The sequence below is a fragment of the Coregonus lavaretus genome (genome assembly GCF_964263955.1).
Source record: "Coregonus lavaretus genome assembly, contig: HAP1_SCAFFOLD_1124, whole genome shotgun sequence".
Lineage (NCBI taxonomy): Eukaryota > Metazoa > Chordata > Actinopteri > Salmoniformes > Salmonidae > Coregonus > Coregonus lavaretus.
The window spans coordinates 148,361-162,659 of NW_028160369.1; positions in this window are offsets into that span (position 1 = coordinate 148,361).

Below are 14,299 nucleotides of genomic sequence, written 5' to 3' on the forward strand. Positions count from 1 at the left end.
GAGCCCAGACCCAGGGTGACGCCACATCTCCTCCCTCCATCCCCCCGTGCCCCCTAGGCTGCATTCAGCGAGATAGAGGAGAGAAGGAGGGAGGGAGAGAAGGGACAGTGACGGGGTGCGGAAAGGAAAGGGAGTTTGGAGAAGCTCGACGAGGAGGTTGGCTATCTGATAAGGATCCAATTGCAGCGAGAAGGGAAGGGTCGTCTGTGTGGCACCGTGGCGGCTCCGATCCGAGCGATGAGAATGAGACCTGGGTTTCTAGCTAGCTATCTCCTAAAACCTGACACGACACACCTCGGCTCGTCGCAAGTGGAGTCTGAACAAGCCGTGGCGAGATGAGCTGGGAGGATAAACATGTCAGCGACTCCCCTGGCATCCTTCTGAGACTTCTCCTTCAAAGCTTTTCTCTTCTTTCACCATGGCCCTCCTCAGGTCTGATCTAGGATCAGGACCCCCCTGTCCATATTATCTCATTCATTATGATCTGAAAGGCAAAACTGATCCTAGATCAGCACTCCAACTCTGAAATGCTTTCTGAATACGGGCCCAGGTGTTTGTCCCTTTTCCAAACAAACAGTATACAGTACTGTAACCATGTGTCAGTGTGATATAAGATGCCAGGGTACTGTAGGACACCCCAGATGATATACAATGCTTGCTGCTGCTATGGAGCCTGGGTAATGAGTCACTCTACCCCTGGAGAAAAACAATTGTGTATTTTTAAACTGCATCCTTCAGCTGTTCTTTACTCCCGGGAGCGGTGCCTAGCTGCCTGCCTGTTAGATCTTGGATGGCTGTGAAATGAATGCCATTTTCAGCAGTTGGCGCTAATGGGCCTACGTGGGCCCACTCCTGGTCTAACCAATGGCCCTGTTGGTGAGAACTCAATTCTCAACACATCACAATGGGCATGAGATTGCATGAATGAGTTCTAGAAGTGTTGAAAGCACTGTACTGTAAGTGGTTAAGACAAAACGTCAGAGAGTGTAGAGTGCTGATATTGGAGGTTCCAATATCAGTACAGTAAAGATAGATGCGAGTGAGTACTTTCCCTAAGCAATGGTTCAATGCGCAGGGGGCATGTGAATCCAATTCCAAAGTCATTAGAACTGTCATCTGACTTCTGAATTCAATACTTTCAAGTTAATTGCACCCCGCCCTGCTCTTTCTGGCAATCGTCAGCATTTGACATTGTTTGACTGAGTGTCTATGTATGCTCATACTTGGGTGCCTGTGTACCTGCGTGCGTGAAATATGAAGTAGCAGCCAGACAGCAGCGGCAAGAGAGACACACAGAGCAACAAAGCCCACTTGATCTCCCCTCATAAACAAAGCTGTGCTCTGCAGCTGAGGATTCTGCTTACAGAGGCGGTCTGCATTCCCGCCTCATCACTTGAGCAGACATCACCTGACAGCAGGGATTTCCATCATTCTGCTGAGCTTGGAACACAGCGGTTCCCACTGGGCAAAAACTGGTTGAATCAACGTTGTTTCCGCGTCATTTCAACCCCAAAAATCAATGTGATGACGTTGAATCAACGTGGAAAATTTATTGGATTTGCAGAATGTAATCAACATCAGGGCATTACGTATTTTTTTCACCCTACTTTTAACCTAAACATTTGACATTTGTTGTTGATTTCACATTGAATTCATGTTAGTTGACAACTGGGCTCCCGAGTGGCGCAGCGGTCTAAGGCACTGCATCTCAGTGCTTGAGGTGTCACTACAGACCCCCTGGTTCGATTCCAGGCTGTATCACAACCGGCCGTGATTGGGAGTCCCATAGGGCAGCGCACAATTGGCCCAGCGTTGGTTTCCGTAGTTCCATTAGTTATATGGAGGGGGTTGTTGGGGATGTACACTATTCAGCTGGTTAAGATACAAATCCCTACAGTATCCCATTCAACTCTAGGACTGAAAAGAGCATTGTACAGTATCTTGTGCCAACAATAGAACATAATGTTTCCTCTTCATACATTCATTATCTTTAGTGGAGGTTTGTCAACGCAAACTGCCTGTTGTACCACAAAGAAGAGAATATGGTATATCATATAATACATTACAGTGACAGATCTCATCAATTACATTGTATAAGTGTACAGCCAAACAACAAAAACAAACACTTAAAATATGTATTTTATATAGGCACAAAATAGCTTCAAAACAGATAGCCAATGCTACAAACAACATAAATGTTTTGATAATGTATACCTACTGATTCAACTTATTTTATCTTACTAGCCTGCTGCTAGCGTTAATATCTCACAGTTGCCAGTGAAACCAATGTTTGGTGTTGATATGTTACTAATATACAAAACAATTGAGCCAGAAAATATGCTACGGTAGTACTTTGTCACTTAACAAATGCCAAAGTCTATACTTTGAAAATACGCTTCTGCTTTGTCACTTCAGAAATGCCATAGCCTATACTTTCTAATCAGTTTGAGGACCTGTGTAGCCTTCATACATAAAGGAGCTTGACAAGCACATTATGATTAATGATGCATTACCCTCTGGGCCTGAATAAAAGCTCAATTAGCCGCCGGGGCTAGGAGGGCTAAGACCTTGTCTTTAGCTCCACAGGCTAATCCCATGTCTTTTGTTACACTTGGTAACAGCAGGGGGTTAGAAGGAAAACATGGCTAATGTCCAACATCTGTTACATACATAGCCTAGTAACTGCTTTTATGAACAACTATTCAACAACATATAATCCGATTTCGTAGTACAATCCTTGTAGTTGTAGTTGTCATTTATGGTGACGGTGTGACTTGACTTACCCATATTCGCCATCTGCTATTGCTCCCCTCTCTTGCCCTTGAAGACTGCCTGCCTGTGACAACACTCACTGAGATACATTTAATTAAACTATTTTAAGTTAAATTAATTTCTCCATGGTGTTAATATTTGATGGGGGCTGGGCCTTCCTGGCCTCCTGAGAGGAATCAGCCATGCTTAACCTACACTCCTTCTCCATGGAGTCTTTTCCACACTGCTTTAAGTGATAGAAGACTTGTATCGTCTCCTCATCAGGCACCACAGGGACAGGCTGGTGGCTGAATACTTTAGATAGCACCTTCTTGCCTACGTCATGTACTAATTTTGAGTATGGCCCATAGGGAATAGTGTGCCAAGTGGGACACAGCCGTAGCTGCAGTAGTCTGCACCAGCTACTCAAGGACAGCTAGTACAATACAGCACAGTTGAGTACAGTTGGTGCTGTTCTCTCTAGTGAGGACCATGCCCTCATGGGAAAACATAGGTTGCCATCTGCTCTACTTGCCTCAGTGGAAACAACAGACAGAAAGAAAGACAGAGAGAGGGAGGAGAGAGAGAGACGGACAAAGACTTAGACAGAGAGAGAGAGAGAGAGAGAGAGAGAGAGAGAGAGAGAGAGTGAAAGACAGATAGATGCAGAGAGAGGGAGGAGAGAGAGAGACAGACAAAGACTTAGACAGAGAGAGAGAGAGAGAGAGGGAGAGAGAGAGAGAGAGAGAGAGAGAGAGAGAAGAGAGAGAGAGAGAGAGAGAGAGAGAGAGAGAGAGAGAGAGAGAGAGAGAGAGAGAGAGAGAGAGAGAGAGAGAGAAATACAGATAGATGCAGAGATAGGGAGCACCACTCCAGAACAGATTGCAGAGGCAGTGGCACGGGTACAAGGCAGCTAGCTAAATGCAGGATGAAAAGAGCCATCAGAGGGAGAGGACTGATCAGAGGGGCTGACACTACAGACCCATGACTGATGCATATTGCGGCAGGCACAGAAAATGAGCCACTGTGCAATGTGGGAGAGAGCAGAGGAATCGGCTTCGATAAAAAATGTAGCCGCGAGGAGCAACACCAGAATAAAGTCCACACGACTCGCCTCAATCAGAATACTAAGTAGCCCACTGATATTTTTTATAGATTAATGTGGGCCAACTGACTCACTACACACACAGATGCGCATGCACGCACGCACACACACACACACACACACACACACATGCACGCATGTAAGCATACGCACACACACACACACACCCTACCCCACCCACCCACCCATCCACTACAAACACATACACGCTACATAGATAGCAGGCAAGTATTAGGAGACGGTGGAAGAGATCCAAGAGTCTCAATATGTAATGTAGTACAGTTGTGTGAGAAAAGCTCAAGCTTGCCCCCTAGTGGTCATCCCAGTCCCACCAGATCAACTCTGCTCCACAGGGAACGGACTTCTTAGATATCCTACTTCTGACTGGGTGGGCTTGCTGTTACTACTTTATAATGAAATACCCTAAGTACATCTCTGATTGAATACTCTTATTAAGCATTTTGTCTTGTACATACCTAAATCCCCACTCTCCGAACTCCTATATCGGTTAACATTTAGTATGATTTCATCTGAGATTCCATGTTTGTAATATTGTTAATACGTCCTCCATGGCAGTAGCACAAGATGTCTGAGAGTCACTGTAACTATGTAATCACACTCTCTGTGCCTCGGTCTCTGTAGCTCGTCTGAAACATGCTGTTCTGTCGGGAGGAATTAGTGTGCGTGTGTGTGTGTATGTGTGTGTGTGTGTGTGTGTGTGTGTGTGTGTGTGTGTGTGTCTAATGGAGGAAAGGCAGAGATGTCCAAAACCTAATTAAATGGTCTGCGATGAATCCTTTAGAAATGGTATTCATTGTACTCATGATTTCAATCTGATTGACATATCTCTATGAAAACGTTTCTGCAGTAAATGGGGTAATCAACAGCACTAACACACACAGAAACACTCACTCACACACACACACACACACACACACACACATACACACTCACACACACAGAGGCACGCGTGCACACACACTCAAACACAAATGTTCTGGCATCATAAGGTATACTAGGATGACAGAGGGAGCCAGGCTAGAGGATTTAACAACAGTAGAAAGATACAACAAACTGTCAAGAGAGGTGTTGCTTATAATAGTGTATGCTAATTTATTGTCCAGCAGCATGCATTAAGTCAAGAGGAAGATGAATCCTATGACAAATTCAATTAAAAGGATACAAAAAAGTTATCTACTGTATGAACAAGTAACACCAATCTTGCTTTGAAAATCATCAACATTTCAACAACACATTGGTTGTTGGCTATATGGTTCTTTGCACCGAGCCACTGTAATGCCACAAGGCAAGTGAAACCGGAACACAAACCAATGCCAGAGGATGAGTTTTACATCACACACATGATACAGTGCTTTATGTGTTGTGTGATGTAAACTTATACAATAGCAACACAGTAGGGGGACGGTGGTGACATTCATTCAAATCTTCTGCAACCTTCGTTTCCTCTTTCTGGCATCACCTGTCACTATGATGTGATGTGGTAGTTTAGGGAATCTCGACCTCACATCCCATCCCTCTATGGGGAATCTCTACCTCACATACTATTCATCTTTGGAATATAGGGGACCACCTCGGCCTCACATCCTATCCATCTGTGTAATATAGGGGACCACCTCGCCCTCACGTCCCATCCATCTGTGGAATATAGGGGACCACCTCGCCCTCACGTCCCATCCATCTGTGGAATATAGGGGACCACCTCGCCCTCACGTTCCATCCATCTGTGGAATATAGGGGACCACCTCGCCCTCACGTCCCATCCATCTGTGGAATACAGGGGATCACCTCACCCTCACGGTCCATCCATCTGTGGAATATAGGGGACCACCTTGCCCTCACGGTCCATCCATCTGTGGAATATAGGGGACCACCTCGCCCTCACGTCCCATCCATCTGTGGAATATAGGGACCACCTAGCCCTCACGGTCCATCCATCTGTGGAATATAGGGGACCACCTTGCCCTCACATCCCATCCATCTGTGGAATATAGGGGACCACCTTGCCCTCACGTCCCATCCATCTGTGGAATATAGGGGACCACCTTGCCCTCACGTTCCATCCATCTGTGGAATATAGGGGACCACCTCGCCCTCACGTCCCATCCATCTGTGGAATACAGGGGATCACCTCACCCTCACGTTCCATCCATCTGTGGAATATAGGGGACCACCTCGCCCTCACGTCCCATCCATCTGTGGAATATAGGGGACCGCCTCGCCCTCATGGTCCATCCATCTGTGGAATATAGGGGACCACCTCGCCCTCACGGTCAATCCATCTGTTGAATATAGGGGACCACCTCACCCTCACGGTCCATCCATCTGTGGAATATAGTGGACCACCTCGCCCTCACGTCCCATCCATCTGTGGAATATAGGGGACCACCTTGCCCTCACGTCCCATCCATCTGTGGAATATAGGGGACCACCTCGCCCTCACGTCCCATCCATCTGTGGAATATAGGGGACCACCTCGCCCTCACGTTCCATCCATCTGTGGAATATAGGGGACCACCTCGCCCTCACGTCCCATCCATCTGTGGAATACAGGGGATCACCTCACCCTCACGGTCCATCCATCTGTGGAATATAGGGGACCACCTTGCCCTCACGGTCCATCCATCTGTGGAATATAGGGGACCACCTGGCCCTCACGTCCCATCCATCTGTGGAATATAGGGACCACCTAGCCCTCACGGTCCATCCATCTGTGGAATATAGGGGACCACCTTGCCCTCATGGTCCATCCATCTGTGGAATATAGGGGACCACCTCACCCTCACGGTCCATCCATCTGTGGAATATAGGGGACCACCTCGCCCTCACGGTCCATCCATCTGTGGAATAAAATAAGGAATTCTTGCTGACCATCATGTCCGTTTCTTCCCACTGGACGGTAATCCGAGGGGATGAGGTAAACACGGCTTGTCTCAACCATCAGCAGTACGTACGGTCATGGTCTCTTTGTTTAAGGATCCAGGCTAGCAGATAGCTGACAGCTCAAATCCCAACAGGCAAAGGACTAAATATATCAAACAGCATCGAACCACACCATCCAACCGTTATTATGCGGAAGGAATGTCTTCTCTGCTGCCAATGAAAGTTTCTGATTGTCAATAGAAGGTGTCATTTCATATAATAAATCCATGATCTCTATAATCAACATGTCAACAGGGTTTTTTCTCTTCCTGTACAGATTATGCTGTTAATTGACAAGAGTTTTAACTGAAGCACAGACATATTTTATTTAGATCTATCTAAACTGAGCATCAATGAATGGGCTATAGCTGTCATGGTGGTGACTATTTTGTCAACAGCTGTGTAAACTGTCATAACTGCTGTCAAAATATTAACCAGTAATCAAATCAAATCAAATTATATTTGTCCCATGCAGGTGTAGACCTTACCGTGAAATGCTTTCTTACAAGCCCTTAACCAATTGAAAATGTGTTGGGCCTTCCTCTGACACCGCCTGGTATATAGGTCCTGGATGGCAGGAAGCTTGGCCCCAGTGATGTACTGGGCCGTATGCACTACCCTCTGTAGCGTCTTATGTTTCAGATGCCGAGCAGTTGCCATACCAGGCGGTGATGCAACCGGTCAGGATGCTATCGATGGTGCAGCTGTAGAACTTTTTGAGGATCTGGGGACCCATGCCCATGCCCATTTTCAGTCTCCTGAGGGGGAAAAGGTGTTGTCGTGCCCTCTTCACGACTGTCTTGGTGTGTTTGGACCATTATAGTTTGTTGGTGATGTGGACACCAAGGAACTTGAAACTCTCGACCCGCTCCACTACAGCCCTGTCAATGTTAATGGGGGCCTGTTCGGCCCTCCTTTTCCTGTAGTTCACGATCAGCTCCTTTGTCTTGCTCACATTGAGGGAGAGGTTGTTGTCCTGGAACCACACTTCCAGGTCTCTGACCTACCACTGTTGTGTCGTCAGCAAACTTAATCATGGTGTTGGAGTCATGCTGGCCATGCAGTCGTGGGTGAACAGGGGGTACAGGAGGGACCAGGCATGCACCACTGAGGGGCCCCAGTGTTGAGGCTCAGCATGGCAGATGTGTTGTTGCCTACCCTTACCACCTGGGGGCGGCCCGTCAGGAAGTCCAGGATCCAGTTGCAGAGGGAGGTGTTTAGTCCCATTAGCTTAGTGATGAGCTTTGTGGGCACTATGGTGTTGAACGCTGAGCTGTAGTCAATGAACAGCATTCTCACATAGGTGTTCCTTTTGTCCAGGTGGGAAAGGGCAGTGTGGAGTGCGATTGAGATTGCATCATCTGTGGTTCTGTTGGGGCGGTATGCGAATTGGAGTGGGTCTAGGGTTTCCAGGATGATGGTGTTGATGTGAGCCATGACCAGCCTTTCAAAGCACTTCATGGCTACCGACGTGAGTGCTACAGGGCGGTAGTCATATAGGTAGGTTATCTTTGCTTTCTTGGGCACAGGGACTATGGTGGTCTGCTTGAAACATGTTGGTATTACAGACTCGGTCAGGGAGAGGTTGAAAATGTCAGTGAAGACACTTGCCAGTTGGTCCACGCATGCTCTGAGTACACGTCCTGGTAATCTGTCTGGCCCCGCGGCCTTGTGAATGTTGACCTTTTTTAAAGATCTTTCTCACATCGGCTATGGAGAGCATGATCACACAGTCATCCGGAACAGCTGGTGCACTCATTCATGCTTCAGTGTTGCTTGCCTCAAAGCGAGCACAAAAGGCATTTGCTCGTCTGGTAGGCTCGCGTCACTGGGCAGCTCGCGGCTGTGTTTCCCTTTGTAGTCCATAATAGTTTGCAAGCCCTGCCACATCCGACGACGAGCATCAGAGCCGGTGTAGTAGGATTCAATCTTAGTCCTGTCTTGACGCTTTGCCTGTTTGATGGTTCGTCTGAAGGCATAGCGGGATTTCTTACAAGCGTACAGATTAGTGTCTCGCTCCTTGAAAGCGGCAGCTCTAGCCTTTTGCTCGGTGCAGATATTGCCTGTAATCCATGGCTTCTGGTTGGGATATGTACCTACGGTCACTGTGGGGACGATGTCGTCGATGCACATATTTATGAAGCTGGTGACTGAGGTGGTATACTCCTTAATGCCATTGGATGAATCCCGGAACATATTCCAGTCTGTGGTAGCAAAACAGTCCTGTAGCACAGCATCTGCGTCATCTGACCAATCATCTGACCAATCATAGATACAAGAGGGAAAATAGAAAACAAACACTCAAATGGTGATATTTGGCACACTTGGGGACTTGAAGAGTTGGAGACTATTCGGCAGAATTGGGGACTTGAAGTCGGTACTCAGCCTACGGTGAATTATTGACAAGTCTGATATTTGGTAACTGAGCCTGCAAGTCTGCCATGTTCCACCGCAGTCCCCAAGCAGTGCAGGGCATACGCCTTACAGCAGGAAATCACCACCAATTTGGAGACCTGGCTGTCAGACCTTGGCTCGAAGTCAAATTCTCTCTCAGAGGCCAAGTCTTGGCAGGGGTGGAGAATAGCTACAGTTTTTGCAACAGGAGTCTTAGTTGTTTGTTGCTTCATTCAATTGATTGGATTATGTGGTTTGACGAGAGGCTTACTTTTCTTCCTCGCTAAATACTTCCCTTCATTGTTTCCACGGGTCTAATGGGGTAGAACATGTTTAGGGCCAGTATTTCTTGACCACATGACTTTGTCACATGTTATCAGTTACAACAAGGGCCCAGAATTCTTCCCTGGTCAGATCATGTAATCTGGTAGAAGGAATTCTTATCCTCTCATTCTAAATCACAAGAGGTCAATAAAACCTGCAGGCGCTATATAATTTTCCAAGTTTTGGAATTTGCCAAGTTTCTTAGTTGAGGTATAAGAAATTGTCATAATCTCATTCTAAAGCACTGTTAGGTTCTAAACAAACAGAGTCCTACCTTATTAGTGACTGAAACCAGACTGTTGCCCTTTGCCCATCTCCATAGGATACATGAGATTTAACAATAACATGTTCTGACAGAATGTAAACTTTCTGCACTCCCCTTTCTCACTCAGTAACTTTCCTTACAACTAGTTCTCATCCACCCTCCATTGACCCCAATATATACATTCATTATACATGTAAAGTAATCAATAAGTTCTAGTATGGTAAAACTAGTAAGTATATTCCAAGCTAGAATCCAACAGCACAATGTGGAAAACGAGTAGTGATTAATGGATATGAATCAGAACCCAATGGTCTAATTGGCACCTCCCTCAGAGTCCCACACCTAAACTTTAAGACATCTCCTAGCTAATTTTAAGACTTCTCCTATAGCTAACTTTACGACTTCTCCTAGCTAACTTTACGACTTCTCCTAGCTAACTTTAAGACCTCCTAGCTAACTTTAAGACTTCTTCTAGCTAACTTTAAGACTTCTTCTTGCTAACTTTAAGACCTCCTAGCTAACTTTAAGACTTCTTCTAGCTAACTTTAAGACTTCTCCTAGCTAAATTAAAGACCTCCTAGCTAACTTTAAGACTTCTCCTAACAAACTTTTAGACTTCTCCTATAGCTAACTTTACGACTTTCATAGCTAACTTCACGACTTCTCCTAGCTAACTTTAAGACCTCCTAGCTGACTTTAAGAATTATTCTAGCTAACTTTAAGACTTCTCCTTGCTAACTTTAAGACGTCTCCTAGCTAACTTTAAGACCTCCTAGCTAACTTTAAGACCTCTTAGCTAACATTAAGACTTCTCCTTGCTGACTTTACGACTTCTCCTAGCTAACTTTAAGACTTCCTAGCTGACTTTAAGGCTTCTCCTTGCTAACGTTAATACTTTAAGACTTCTTCTAGCTAACTTTAAAACTTCTCCTAGCTAACTTTAAGACCTCCTAGCTAACTTTAAGACATCTCCTAGCTAACTTTAAGACTTCTTCAAGCTAACTTTAAGACTTCTCCTAGCTAACTTTAAGACTTTAAGACTTCTTCTAACTAACTTTAAGACTTCTCCTAGCTAACCTTAAGACCTTCTAGCTAACTTTAAGACTTATCCTAGCTAACTTTAAGACTTCTCCTTGCTAACTTTAAGACCTCCTAGCTAACTTTAAGACTTCTCCTAGCTAACTTTAAGACCTCCTTGCTAACTTTAAGACCTCCTAGCTAACTTTAAGACATCTCCTTGCTAACTTTAAGACTTCTCCTAGCTAACTTTAAGACCTCCTTGCTAACTTTAAGACCTCTTAGCTAACATTAAGACTTCTCCTTGCTGACTTTACGACTTCTCCTAGCTAACTTTAAGATCTCCTAGCTGACTTTAAGACTTCTCCTTGCTAACGTTAATACTTTAAGACTTCTTCTAGCTAACTTTAAGATTTCTCCTAGCTAACTTTATGACTTCTCCTTGCTAACTTTAAGACCTCCTAGCTAACTTTAAGACATCTCCTTGCTAACTTTAAGACTTCTCCTAGCTAACTTTAAGACCTCCTAGCTAACTTTAAGACCTCTTAGCTAACATTAAGACTTCTCCTTGCTGACTTTAAGACTTCTCCTAGCTAACTTTAAGACCTCCTAGCTAACTTTAAGACTTATTCTAGCTAACTTTAAGACTTCTTCTTGCTAACTTTAAGACCTCCTAGCTAACTTTAAGACCTCTTAGCTAACATTAAGACTTCTCCTTGCTGACTTTAAGACTTCTCCTAGCTAACTTTAAGACCTCCTAGCTAACTTTAAGACTTCTTCTAGCTAACTTTAAGACTTCTTCTTGCTAACTTTAAGACCTCCTAGCTAACTTTAAGACTTCTCCTAGCTAACTTTAAGACCTCCTAGCTAACTTTAAGACATCACCTAGCTAACTTTAAGACTTCTCCTTGCTAACTTTAAGTCTTCTGCTAGCTAACTTTAAGACCTCCTAGCTAACTTTAAGACCTCTTAGCTAACATTAAGCCTTCTCCTTGCTGACTTTAGGACTTCTCCTAGCTAACTTTAAGACCTCCTAGCTGACTTTAAGACTTCTCCTTGCTAGCGTTAATACTTTAAGACTTCTTCTAGCTAACTTTAAGACTTCTCCTAGCTAACCTTAAGACCTCCTAGCTAACTTTAAGACTTCTCCTAGCTAACTTTAAGACATCTCCTTGCTAACTTTAAGACTTCTCCTAGCTAACTTTAAGACCTCCTTGCTAACTTTAAGTCATCTTAGCTAACATTAAGACTTCTCCTTGCTGACTTTACGACTTCTCCTAGCTAACTTTAAGACCTCCTAGCTGACTTTAAGACTTCTCCTAGCTAACTTTAACACCTCCTAGCTAACTTTAAGATTTCTCCTAGCTAACTTTAAGACTTCTCCTTGCTAACTTTAAGACATCCTAGCTAACTTGAAGACATCTCCTTGCTAACTTTAAGACTTCCTCTAGCTAACTTTAAGACCTCCTTGCTAAGTTTAAGTCATCTTAGCTAACATTAAGACTTCTCCTTGCTGACTTTACGACTTATCCTAGCTAACTTTAAGACCTCCTAGCTGACTTTAAGACTTCTCTTTGTTAATTTTAAGACTTTAAGACTTCTTCTAACTAACATTAAGACTTCTCCTAGCTAACTTTAAGACCTCCTAGCTAACTTTAAGACTTCTCCTAGCTAACTTTAAGACTTCTCCTTGCTAACTTTAAGACCTCCTAGCTAACTTTAAGACATCTCCTAGCTAACTTTAAGACTTCTCCTAGCTAACTGTAAGACCTCCTAGCTAACTTTACGACTTATCCTAGCTAACTTTAAGACCTCCTTGCTAACTTTAAGACGTCTCTTTGCTAACTTTAAGACTTTAAGACTTCTTCTAACTAACTTTAAGACTTCTCCTAGCTAACCTTAAGACCTCCTAGCTGACTTTAAGAATTATTCTAGCTAACTTTAAGACTTCTCCTTGCTAACTTTAAGACTTCTCCTAGCTAACTTTAAGACCTCCTAGCTAATTTTAAGACCACTTAGCTAACATTAAGACTTCTCCTTGCTGACTTTACGACTTCTCCTAGCTAACTTTAAGAACTCCTAGCTGACTTTAAGACTTCTCCTTGCTAACGTTAATACTTTAAGACTTCTTCAAGCTAACTTTAAGACCTCCTAGCTAACTTTAAGACCTCCTAGCTAACGTTAAGACCTCCTAGCTAACTTTAAGACATCTCCTAGCTAACTTTAAAACTTCTCCTAGCTAACTGTAAGACCTCCTAGCTAACTTTAAGACTTCTCTTAGCTAACTTTAAGACTTCTCCTAGCTAACTGTAAGACTTCTTCTAGCTAACTTGCCTCCTCCTCATTATGATTTAATAAGACATGGTGAACAACTCTGACTGACAATCCAGATATGCCAACCCATTATCTTAACATTTCTGCTTCCCTTGGCGGAACACATTTGTTGTCCTAACCACGACACCCATACAGAATATAGGATAAAAGGGGATTAAAAGAAGGAGGGAGAAAACATATATCTGTGAAAAGAGAATCCATTTGACCTATTCGTTTTCATGGCTTTTTCCCCAGACAACAGTAGACCACATCCATCCATCAGACAACAGTAGACCACATCCATCAGACAACAGTAGACTACATCCATCCATCACAAGGGTTGTTTGTCAGACAGGCTCCACTCTAGAAGACCAGTTTACATAGTAGCCTACCAGACATTAATGTCATGAACATGTCTGCACGCAACACAACACACAACACACAGACAGACAGACAGAGAGGCAGACAAGCAGACAGAACGACAGAGAGATAGACAGACAGACCGAACAACAGAGAGAGACAGGCAGGCAGACAGACAGACAGACTGAACGACAGAAAGATAGACAGACAGACAGACAGACAGACGGACAGACGGACAGGCAGGCAGGCAGGCAGGCAGGCAGGCAGGCAGACAGACAGACAGACAGACAGGCAGGCAGACAGGCAGACAGGCAGGCAGGCAGGCAGACAGGCAGACAGGCAGACAGACAGGGATCGAATAGTATGGAAACAAATAGGATGAGCAACTGCCCTTTACAGTTAAAGTGCCCCATTAAACAAGGTTACTATCGACCTTATGCGGCAGGCTGCTGCTGCTCTACCATTGCGCAATCAGGGCTTAGTGGGGGGAAAGCAAAGCTAGCTATCACATTATTTGGAGGAAAAGGGACTTTAGGGATTAAAGTTTATATTTTTTGAATTGAATATCAGAACGTGAGAGCAGGCTGGATAAATAAACAAAAGCAATGAAATCCTCTTGTACCTTTTGAATATTTTATATCATCGTGTCTGCTTGTGTTTAAAACAGATTTATTTGTTTTGTTTGGTGGCTGTTGTGTGTGTATGTGAGTGTGCCTGACAAGGGATTTAGTCCTTTGAAGGCTTGTTTCCAGTATAAGATGACCAGGTGGACCATATTTGGGAGAGAGAGACAGAGAGAGAGAGAGAGCGAGAGAGAGAGAGAGAGAGGA